At 48.5% G+C, this 9,717-nt stretch overlaps 1 pseudogene; it reads left to right on the top strand.

The window, feature by feature from the left end:
• Positions 1-8,438: 8,438 nt before the first annotated feature.
• LOC146203869 (ELAV-like protein 1 pseudogene) lies at positions 8,439-9,484 on the top strand (annotated as a pseudogene).
• The last annotated feature ends 233 nt before the right edge of the window (positions 9,485-9,717 follow it).

Here is a 9,717-nt window from a genome sequence, read left to right on the forward strand (position 1 = left end):
ACAGTATACGGGGTTATTTCAATAACCTTTCTGACAGTCCGTTGAAGAAAATAACACTGAATCAGGTCAAAACACAAAACAATAATAAATAGTCTCTGGCTACTGGCACAGGGGCAGCTCACTGACCACGGTCAAAAAGTCCTCTTTCCTCGAAGGCGCGTTTCGCTAGGCGCGTAAAGCTTCAAAAAGGTTTTGCGGCCAACTGAACGCGCAACTATTTCGTTCGCATACACTGCTATCTCCCGCCGGGGAGGCGCAGGGGTTACGGTGCTCGACCATTGTTCCAAAGTATGCGGGATCGAATCCCAGCCTCAGCGGTCGCATTTCGGTTGAGGCGAAAGACAAGGCGCCCGTGTGCTGTGCGATGTCAGTGCAGGTTAGAGAACACCAGGTGGTCGAAATTTCCGAAATCCTCCACTACTGCGTCTCTCATAGCCTGAGTCGTTTTGGGACGTTAAACCCCACAAACCACAAACCAAACCACACTGCTACCTAGAACCGATACCTCCGTACAGGAAATAAAGTCTCAATCAAAACTGCTCTCATCTGTCTTTTGGGGAGTCTGTATAGGTACTCTATTAGGAGCAACGAACAGTGATGAAATAAAATGTTACGGCAACTGTGTTAAGGAAGCCCCACAAACTAATCTCACCCCGTGAATCCAGTGGGTGTGAATAGGGCAAGCAAACGGGCACTTAATGGGCTAATTAGCACTGGTAGAAGGAAGGAATGTTTGCCGTTTCAAAGACTCAGCGTTAACAGCGCGAGTTTCCATCATGTTGGCGGACTCCGGAAACCGCTCTATAAGGTAGTACAGGGTTATCAACGCGCTAGTTCGCATTTATATTCGTATAGAGGGTCCAACTACTGCTCTGCACCTGGCTGTACACAAAAATGTAACAAACCATAACCAAGCAAACCAGGCGAGGGTTCAAGCATTGTGCACTGTTTTTTTATTATTATTATTATTATTATTATTATTATTATTATTATTATTATTATTATTATTATTATTATTATTATTATTATTATTATTATTATTATTATTATTATTATTATTATTATTATTATTATTATTATTATTATTATTATTATTATTTCCCTCCCGGAGCTCGATGCGAGACAGCGGAAAGCCACCTGGCGGGTGTAGAATGTTTTTCGAGAGGTAATATTTAGAGTGCAGAAGAAGATAAATCTTAAGAAAAAGGCTCAAAAAGAAGTGGTTCGCTTATCCTATATCTGCCGAGTTGCAAACCTGCCGGCTAGCAGTTACGGTGCACTGCGTCGGTCAGCTAGTAGTTTCTGACGCGGGATTAGGTTAGGGTCTGCCGCTTGGCTTTATGTACCAGTTTTTGTTTGCCCTTTATGCTTGGTTTGTTTTCGCGAAACGTTTTATGATTTTTTTCGTTCGGAAAGTGTTACAGGCAAACGGATCCGAACCACCTAGACCTTCACGCAGCCCCGGTCCCAGTAAGTAGTGTGCGCGTTAGGCTGTGCAAATCGGTCATTTAGCGCTTGTGGTCGGCTGCCCGGTCTTCGAGTACTTTGCGATGAAAGAATATTCCAAGCTGAATTATCCAATCGATGGTTTGCATCAGAGTGGCATCGGCAGTCGTTACAGGGCCGTCACAAATTTGTCGAACACCTGGTATCGTACTGCGCAAGAATGAAAGCAGCAACGCAAATTGAATTTCCTTTTAAAGTACCGAATTAACATAGGGCGATTTTGAAAGATCACTGAACAAGGGTAGAGGGGGAGCCTCAGTTCGCAAGCCGAGCCAATGTTTCGCCAAGTGAACTTGTCTTCGTCTGGACAGCGCGATCATCAGTGTCGGGGTTTAAATACGTTTTTGCTTCCGGCAAAGAAATGCTAGGAAGGGGGGAGATGGGAGGGTGGCGAGAAAGATGCAGCGCGAACAGCGAAAGAATGCTCCTTCGGTATGTATTCTGAACGTGGAACCACTCATCCTGTGACCTGAAAAAGAAAATAAAAAGCGGCACCAGGCAGGAAAAACTACAATGCAGGGTAGATGATTAGTCAGCACTTAAAGGTGGTCCGATGACTGGCACGCCTTTTTCGAAATAGGACTGACATTCCAAATGGTCCTGATAACGAATGCAGCTGCAGGGGAACAGTTCTCAAACGTTTTCTGCTTTGACGGGAGGAGGACCAAGAAACAATAATAATAGACCAAGTGATCCACACCTGCCACGTCTGTAGTGAAAGACTCCGAACATTTGGTGACCCGGGGCTCTTTAATGTTCACTGACATCGCGCAGCACACGGACACCACTCCGTTTCGCCTCGATCGAAACGGAGTGCCTGGCGTTTATTCTGATGGCGAACCTAGGCGCGTGCCACAGGCCAGGCGGCGCCGCGGGATGATGGCGGTGGTATGTACTCGTGAAAGAAGAAGATCCAATATAATGATGCATAGTAAAGAGACCTTTTTTTTTTCTCTCCATAACAATGTGGAGAGCGGCCCTGAGTTCTTCCATAGAATATTGTTCCACAAGAATCTGTAGATTTTTTTGTTTTCCTGCCCTTGATCACACATAGGTTTCTGTGGCCTAGTTGCCATGGACATTCTACATGTGTGGTTTAGCAAATAACGTGCCTCAAGACCTATTTTATAATAATAAGCCATGTCTAAAAGCTCTGTAATCCATAGCTTTTAAAGGTACGTGATCACAATAGCTTTGACTAAAATGACATGCCAGAAATGTTTTGATCAAGCATTTCCTTCTGCCGGTACTTCAACAACGCCCTCCTCTGCTCAGAATATTTTTTCACATGTTTCTCCCATCTCGATTGGTAATTTCTGTCTTTCCAAAGTGCTTTACCCGTTTTTTTTCTTCATATTTGTTTGTTATTTTTCTGGGTATAATTTTTTTAACAGCTTGGACCCGTCGTTTTTTACCGCCATCGCTTCTGCTCCTTGCAGCTGGCGTTGGGGGCCCTCCTGTCTTCCTGGCCGGTTCGCTGACTCGCTGCGTGGTTGACCCACCTGTCGAAAGCGTGATTCCGTACTCTCAACGGTAGGGTGCTCTGAGCAGCGTCACCTAGTGACATCAGGAATATTGTAAAAATGAATCAGAGCGCATTTAAAGCCTGCCATTCTCGTTGCTTCATTATTAACAGGAAATAAAGAAAAAAAAAGCTTCCGTGGCGCAATTGATTGACAGTAATTACTTGAGCACTGTACGAATGAAACATCTGTTCAAATCCTGTAAGTTCATCTTTTTCTCCATTGTTTATTAAAACGCAACGTACCAAGATCATTCCTGGGTGGGTGTTCCCCTTTAGCTTAAACTATGTGGTGTTTTTAAGATAAGAGATTAAGAGATAGGAAACGTGCAGAGTGGGTCAGAGAAATAACTCAAGTTACCGACATTCTAGTGGAAATTAAGAAGAAGAAATGGACATGGGCAGGACATGTAGTGCGAAGAGAGGATAACCGATGGTTGCTTAGGGTAACAAACTGGATTCCAAGGGAAGGAAAGCGCAGCAGGGGGTGGCAGAAAGTTAGGTGGGCGGATGAAATTAAGAAGTTCGCAGGCGTCAAGTGGATGCAGCTAGCACAGAACCGGATTAAGTGGAGAAATATGGGAGAGGCCTTCGCCATGCAGTGGGTATAGTCAGGCTGGTGATGATGATGATGATGATGATGATGATGTGGTGGTGTTTTTTATTCTTCATAGCCACAAAACCAGCCGTGAACAGAGTCCCGAGGAGACCGTTTAACAATGGTAACTCTATTCAATTACCTTCACCGTGTTATGTATGCGCACAACTGCAACTCTGCTTCTCATCCTGTAGCGCCATCTCTACGTGGCCGCCTAAATCCTATCAAGGCTCCAGACAGTGCCACCTACGTAACCGCGACCCAAGTTCAAATCCTGAATAAACCTCAGTTCCTTTTCTGTTCACAACTGGGCTGGTCCGTGTCGTCAGTCTCTCCGACATTAACCAACATAACATGGTGTCAGAATAACCTAGAACCCCGTAAATATGGCCAGTGTGTTTCTGCAACCACCTCCTCACTTCGAGCCCGGCGACAACCCGCACCAGGCATGGGAAGACTGGAAAGACGCCTACAACATCTACGAACTCGCATGTGAGTACGCCAGCAAGCCTCCCGCTACTCGCAAGGCCCTACTCCTCCATGTTCTCGGACCCCGCGGCCGCCGCGTCGCCCAGACATTCCCCCCTCAACCTCCGAGCGCCGACGGCGCGCAGACGCCGGATCAAGTTACGTATCTCCTCGAGCAGTTCGACGCTCTGTACAAGCCATACAAAAACGTAATACAGGCGTCGGCTGTCTTCAACAGCATGCAACAAAAAGCAAACCAACCGTTCGACGACTTTGTAACTGACCTCCGGAGGCAAGCAGAAAAATGCGACTTTGGAGAAAAAGCAGAGAGGCTCATAGGAGACCGCATCGTTGTCGGAATTAGAGACGCATCATTGAGGGAGCGACTTTTCCGTGAACGGGACCTCACGCTTGACAAAATAATTACAACGTGCAAAGCAGCAGAGATTTCTAATAAGCACGTAAAAGACCTGCAAGAGCCCAAGCTTGAAGTGCAAGCCATAAACAATCAGAAAAGATGGAACTCGTCAAAACAACCAGCTTCGAGGACCCCGCATTCGATCCCGCAGCAGAAGCAGCAACGCAAATGCTCGCGCTGTGGAACAACGCACAAGCCGCGCGCCTGCCCCGCTTACGGTCACAACTGTTACGCCTGCGGCAAATTCGGGCATTTTTCGAGCATGTGTAAACAACGCCAACGAGGCAGCAACTCAAGTCAGCGAATCGGGCTCCTTGAAGGTCCTCAGCAGCAGGATCAACAACAAGAATTCTTCCTGGAGAGCCTCGATCTCCTCAACGTAAACAGTGCCTCAGAATGGTTCGAAACAGTCTGCGTGAATGGTCACAGCATCGGGTTCAAGTTGGACACCGGCTCCGACGTGAACATCATGCCCATGCATCAAATCAGAAACTGGCGTATGCAACCAGACATGAAGCCGACGCATGCACGAGTGACGACGTACAGCGGGCAGGAACTTCCTATATATGCTGAATGCCAACTGAAATGCTCAGCGGGCGAAAACTCCTGCGTCTTGAATTTCCTCGTCGTCAAACAGCCGCTAAAGCCAATCTTAGGCGCCGACGCATGCAAGGCATTGCAGCTCATCAAAAGAGTACAGCCGCAGCGAACAACTGTAGCTGCATGCACAGCAACCCAGACCATAAGGAACGTGCTCGACGACTTTTCTGATGTATTTGAAGGAATTGGGAAATTGTCTGGGGTGTGCTCTATACAACTGAAAGAAGGAGTGATTCCTTCGGTGTCAGCTCCACGCCGAGTACCCTGCGCAATAGAGCACAAAGTGAAGGCCGAACTGCAACGGATGGAAGAGAACGGCATCATAATGAAGGTGACAGAGCCTTCCGAGTGGGTTCACCCAGTTGTCATTATTCACAAAAAAGATGGCAACGTAAGGCTGTGTTTGGACCCTCGCAACCTTAACGCAGCTGTGAAAAGACAGCACTATCAGGTTCCAGTCCCTGAAGAGTTATTTGCAACGCTGAATGGTGCTAAGATTTTCTCTGTTCTCGATGCTAAAAGTGCATTCTACCAGCTGGTCCTGGACGAGCCAAGCTCGCGCTTGTGCACTTTCACGACGCCCTGGGGACGCTATCGCTTCCTTCGGGTTCCATTTGGCCTTGCAACAGCTCCTGAACTTTTCCAACAAGCCATAGACAGGGTGTTTGAGCAGCAACCAATTGTCAAGCCCTATTTTGACGACATCCTTGTGGCATCAAGAAACCTTGAAGAACATGCGGGCGACCTGAGACAAGTGCTGACCATCGCCAGAGCCAACAACCTTAAACTTAACAAGGAAAAGCTCCAGCTGGCTTTGACGTCCATTACATACCTTGGACACCAACTATCATCCCATGGGATTGCTTCAGACCCAGCAAAGGTGACAGCCATCGAGTCTATGCCACTGCCAACAAACAAGCAAGAACTGCAGAGATTTCTTGGAATGGTTACCCTTGACGAAATTCATTGCCAACTTTTCGGAACTCACAAGCCCTCTTCGTGAACTACTGAAGACGGATGTTCACTGGCACTGGACGCAACAACATACCGACATCGTCAAGCTCGTGAAGTTAAGGTTGATTACGGCACCCGTTCTTCGCTATTTTGATCCATCAAAGCCCGTGACAATTTCTACGGACGCCAGCTCCTACGGAATGGGATCAGTCTTACTGCAAGAAGGCAGACCCGTGGCCTACGCTTCAGCAGCTCTCACAGCCACTCAGCAGCAGTATGCGCAAATCGAGAAAGAACTGCTAGCCGTCGTGTTTGCGTGTGAAAGATTTCATTACTACACGTTCGCACGAGAAGTGACCATACAGTCAGATCACAAACCTCTGATTGGCCTGCAGAATAAGGACCTGAACAAAATGTCACCCCGACTTCAAAGGCTACTACTGCGCCTCCAGCGGTACACCGTGACTCTGACTTACGTTCCGGGAAAACAACTAGCAGTTGCAGATGCCTTATCAAGAGCTCCCGATGGGTCAACAAGAATGGAAACAGCAGATCACGATCCCGGACTTGACGTTTCAAGTTTGGTTCAAGCAACTCCTAGCAGACTTCGCGAGATCGCTGAGGAGACATCACGAGATTCGACTCTTCAAACAGTAGCTAAATACATCAAAGAAGGATGGCCTCAAAAACTCGCACAGGTAGACAACAAAGTCAAACCATTCTACCATGTGAGAAGCGAGCTCTACACAACGGAAGGCTTCGTGTGCTACGGCCAACGCTTGGTTATACCAGCCGCATGCCAGGCAAATGTGCTTCGCACGCTCCACCGAGCACACCGCGGAATCGTTGCGTGCAAGGGTTTGGCAAGCCAGAGTGTGTATTGGCCAACTCTAAACCAGGACATCGAGACTTTGGTCAAGAGCTGTTACATATGTCAATCACATCAAATTGGCAATCCACACCAGCCTCTATTGGACCGAGCCCTTCCTGATCGACCTTGGCAACAACTCGCCATGGACTTCTTCCATCAGCAGGGAAAGACATACCTGCTGATTGTCGATTATTTTTCCAAGTATGTAGAGGTTCGGCAGATGAGAACAACCACAGCAAGTTCGCTGATACAGGTACTGAAGGAAACATTTGCCAGGTTTGGCATTCCTGTGACAATCGTATCTGATCAGGGACCACCCTTCGACAGCGACGAGCTTAGAAAGTTCTTCCGTGAGTGGGACGTGACACACCAGCCGTCTTCTCCCTTGTACCCCCGTAGCAATGGTCAAGCGGAAAGAACAATACAGACCATCAAGGCTATGATGACTAAAGCAGCCGAGAAAGGCAACGACCTGGCAGTAGTGCTCCTCAACTACCGATCCACACCAATACCAGGAGCAAAATCACCGGCTGAGCTCCTGATGGGTAGAAAGCTTCGCACATTCCTACCAACACTACCAAGTGCCTTGAAACCAAGCTTTTCAACTGAGGCTCACCAGAATCTTCTGCAAGAAAGGCAGAAACAACAACACAAGTATGCTGACCTGCACACAAGAAACCTTCCTCCGCTTGTACCTGGCCAACCCGTATGGCTCCGAAATAGCCGCAACTGGACAAAAGCCACCGTGGTAAATGTGGGCCCAGATCCTAGAAGGTACGCCGTGAAAACAGACACCGGAGGCATTTTTGTAAGAAATCGAATCCACCTGCGACCTCGAACGGCGGAACGTCCTACTGCCCAAACTTCGCCGGAAGACTACGAGGTAATCGACTCAAGCACTCATCAACAGAACCCAGAATATCCGGTCCTTCCTACCCAACCACTTCAAGTACCTTCTCGCCCACCTCATACTACTCGATCAGGAAGAAGGATCAAGCCTCCTGTACGTTATCCGAGCCTAATCAGTGACTTCAGATAACCAGGATATTCCGTGTGCAACCTTCTCAATTTTTGTTAAAGAAGGGCGTGTTTTGTATGCGCACAACTGCAACTCTGCTTCTCATCCTGTAGCGCCATCTCTACGTGGCCGCCTAAATCATATCAAGGCTCCAGACAGCGCCACCTACGTAACCGCGACCCAAGTTCAAATCCTGAATAAACCTCAGTTCCTTTTCTGTTCACAACTGGGCTGGTCCGTGTCGTCAGTCTCTCCGACATTAACCAACATAACACACCGTAATCATTTTCTGCCTTCAGAGAGTGTATGTTACCTTTAGGTTGCGTTCAGAGACACCTATCCGTAACAATCGCCGTTTAACCCGCTGAGAGGCAACGAGTGAGGAGAAAGAAGTTGCAAGACCCCACCGTTGAGGAAACGGAATTACGCCTGCTGCAGTGCTTCGAAGGAAGTGCCTTTTTTTTTCTTCCTCCCGAGCCTAGCCATCAGTCCTGTGAGCTCCTGGCAAGGCGGGAGCAAGCTAAACCGAACCCGAACAGTGAGGGCCTGACCCAGCATGCACAGTGGAAGAAGACGAAGCCATGGAAGCCGACGGTGGCAATAGCCAGACCAACCTGATCATCAACTACCTTCCCCAATGCCTGACGGACGAGGAGTTCCGCAACCTTTTCACCAGCATCGGTCCCATAAAGTCGTCCAAGATTGTGCGCCAGAAGGCAACGGGTTACAGCTATGGCTTTGGCTTTGTCGACTACGAAGGAGCTGGCGATGCAGCGAGAGCCATTGAGACACTCAACGGCTTGCAGCTACAGAACAAGAAGATCAAGGTGGGATACGCGCAGCCCGGCGGCGAGACCATTAAACCTGCCAACCTTTACATCCGTGGCATCCCTAAGCACTTTCCAGCAGAGCAGGCCGAGAAGCTGTTTGCTGATTTTGGCCGGCTGATCCAGTTCAGGGTGCTCAAGGAGGACTCGGGCGATACTAACAAGGGGGTAGCTTTCGCGTTGTACCATCTCCGGGAGAACGCCGAAGCTGCCATGGCAGCGCTTACGGGCCAAACGCTGCCGGGTGCCACCGAGCCACTCCTCGTCAAGTTTGCAGTGGACAACTCCAAGAAGGTACGTCCGCCCGGAGGCCGAGGTACCCAGGATCAGCTCATCGGACCCCCAGGTGCTGGTGCTGGACCCATGAGTGGTGCTCAGGGTCGCTGTCGGTACAACCCACTGACTGGCTCCTACCAGTATCCAATGGGTGGCATGGCTTCGGCTCCCACTGCAGCTGATGCTGGCGGGCGCGTTCTCTTTGTCTACAACATTGAGACCGATACAGACGAGAAGTCGCTCTTGCAACACTTTGCCAAATACGGCACAGTGACAGAGGTGAACATCATCCGTGACACGGCCACAGGGCTTTCCAAGGGATTTGGCTTTGTGACCATGGCCAACTACCAGGACTGCGTGCGGGCCATTGAGGCCCTCAACGGGTTCCTCTATGCAGGCTTGTTTATCAAGAGAGATGGCACATAACACAGATGAAATGTCTATATTGAGCCAATAAAAAGCCGGCCTACCCACAATGCTGGACTTCCAGTTTCAAACCGATAATTATATTCATTCCTATTGTTTGGCTGTTCTATATTGGAAACCCAACCTTATTTGTCGACTATCGTAATAATTGCCATCTGATTTTTCGATGGCTTCTAAATAGTTTCATGCTCTCAAATTCATTGGCACCGCAATATTTGTAAGCCAATCCTACT

This window comes from Amblyomma maculatum, chromosome 1, assembly GCF_055883805.1.
Source record: "Amblyomma maculatum isolate TAMU_Amacu chromosome 1, ASM5588380v1, whole genome shotgun sequence".
Lineage (NCBI taxonomy): Eukaryota > Metazoa > Arthropoda > Arachnida > Ixodida > Ixodidae > Amblyomma > Amblyomma maculatum.